General features: G+C 59.2%; 1 pseudogene; it reads right to left on the reverse strand.

Annotated features, from left to right (window-relative positions):
• Positions 1-2,500, reverse strand: part of LOC124771711 — a 7,747-nt pseudogene that overhangs the window by 4,337 nt on the left and 910 nt on the right.

The raw sequence follows: 2,500 nt of genomic DNA on the forward strand, positions 1-2,500 counted from the left end.
CTGGGTGGCAAGAGTCGCTTCTGCATGGGCCAAACGCAGGAGCTCTTCCTGGGACCACCTGGCCTTCTTCCTCTCGGTCTTGATCTCAGCATTAGCAGCAATCGGATGGGCGCGACGCCGATGGACACCAAGTCCGGTCTTGGTGGAGAAGGACCGCATACAGTCAGGGCAGATGGCGGGGAGCAGCGCTCGACCCGCACCGGTTGGCTGGTTGGCTGGCTCATCAGCTGGCACAGGCGCTCCAGCGGGAGGCCTGGTACCACGTTTGCTTCTGTTAGTTGCACCAGCTGTAACAAAGGCAGGGGGGGAGGTAACCCCCAAGCCCGAAAAAGCACCCTGCTCTGTCGGTCGGGATACTGGAAAGGTACACCTACGCGAAACCTTCCGCAGCACCCTCACGACTCCCGCCACTTGAAGGCCAGAGCTAGGATTTCCCACCGAGAGGCTAATTGAACCATCATCCACCCGACATCACAAGGATGCTGAGGGGTGAATCGAGAGGGTCCATATATTACGCATCAGGTGGGCTTTGAGAGTCATAGTTACTCCCGCCGTTTACCCGCGCTTGCTTGAATTTCTTCACGTTGACATTCAGAGCACTGGGCAGAAATCACATTGCGTCAACACCCGCTAGGGCCATCGCAATGCTTTGTTTTAATTAGACAGTCGGATTCCCCCAGTCCGTGCCAGTTCTGAGTTGATCGTTGAATGGCGGCCGAAGAGAATCCGCGCACCCGCGCGCCCCCGGAGGAGCACGCTAAGGCGGACGCGGCCTCGCAGCAAGGAAGATCCGTGGGAGGCCAAGGCACGGGACCGAGCTCGGATCCTGCACGCAGGTTGAAGCACCGGGGCGCGAACGCCGCGCAGGCGCGCGCATCCTGCACCGCCGACCAGCACGAGGCCGACCAACGGCGAGAGCAGACCACGCCCGCGCTAAACGCCCGCACTTACCGGCACCCCTACGGCACTCACCTCGCCCAGGCCCGGCACGTTAGCGCTGACCCACTTCCCGACCAAGCCCGACACGCCCCGATCCTCAGAGCCAATCCTTATCCCGAAGTTACGGATCCAATTTGCCGACTTCCCTTACCTACATTATTCTATCGACTAGAGGCTCTTCACCTTGGAGACCTGCTGCGGATATGGGTACGAACCGGCGCGACACCTCCACGTGGCCCTCTCCCGGATTTTCAAGGTCCGAGGGGAAGATCGGGACACCGCCGCAACTGCGGTGCTCTTCGCGTTCCAAACCCTATCTCCCTGCTAGAGGATTCCAGGGAACTCGAACGCTCATGCAGAAAAGAAAACTCTTCCCCGATCTCCCGACGGCGTCTCCGGGTCCTTTTGGGTTACCCCGACGAGCATCTCTAAAAGAGGGGCCCGACTTGTATCGGTTCCGCTGCCGGGTTCCGGAATAGGAACCGGATTCCCTTTCGCCCAACGGGGGCCAGCACAAAGCGCATCATGCTATGACGGCCCCCATCAACATCGGATTTCTCCTAGGGCTTAGGATCGACTGACTCGTGTGCAACGGCTGTTCACACGAAACCCTTCTCCGCGTCAGCCCTCCAGGGCCTCGCTGGAGTATTTGCTACTACCACCAAGATCTGCACCGACGGCGGCTCCAGGCAGGCTCACGCCCAGACCCTTCTGCGCCCACCGCCGCGACCCTCCTACTCGTCAGGGCTTCGCGGCCGGCCGCAAGGACCGGCCATGACTGCCAGACTGACGGCCGAGTATAGGCACGACGCTTCAGCGCCATCCATTTTCAGGGCTAGTTGCTTCGGCAGGTGAGTTGTTACACACTCCTTAGCGGATTCCGACTTCCATGGCCACCGTCCTGCTGTCTTAAGCAACCAACGCCTTTCATGGTTTCCCATGAGCGTCGATTCGGGCGCCTTAACTCGGCGTTTGGTTCATCCCACAGCGCCAGTTCTGCTTACCAAAAGTGGCCCACTTGGCACTCCGATCCGAGTCGTTTGCTCGCGGCTTCAGCATATCAAGCAAGCCGGAGATCTCACCCATTTAAAGTTTGAGAATAGGTTGAGGTCGTTTCGGCCCCAAGGCCTCTAATCATTCGCTTTACCGGATGAGACTCGTACGAGCACCAGCTATCCTGAGGGAAACTTCGGAGGGAACCAGCTACTAGATGGTTCGATTAGTCTTTCGCCCCTATACCCAGCTCCGACGATCGATTTGCACGTCAGAATCGCTACGGACCTCCATCAGGGTTTCCCCTGACTTCGTCCTGGCCAGGCATAGTTCACCATCTTTCGGGTCCCAACGTGTACGCTCTAGGTGCGCCTCACCTCGCAATGAGGACGAGACGCCCCGGGAGTGCGGAGGCCGCCGCCCCGTGAAGGGCGGGGAAGCCCCATCCTCCCTCGGCCCGCGCAAGGCGAGACCTTCACTTTCATTACGCCTTTAGGTTTCGTACAGCCCAATGACTCGCGCACATGTTAGACTCCTTGGTCCGTGTTTCAAGACGGGTCGTGAAATT

The sequence above is a fragment of the Schistocerca piceifrons genome, unplaced genomic scaffold (assembly GCF_021461385.2).
Source record: "Schistocerca piceifrons isolate TAMUIC-IGC-003096 unplaced genomic scaffold, iqSchPice1.1 HiC_scaffold_936, whole genome shotgun sequence".
Lineage (NCBI taxonomy): Eukaryota > Metazoa > Arthropoda > Insecta > Orthoptera > Acrididae > Schistocerca > Schistocerca piceifrons.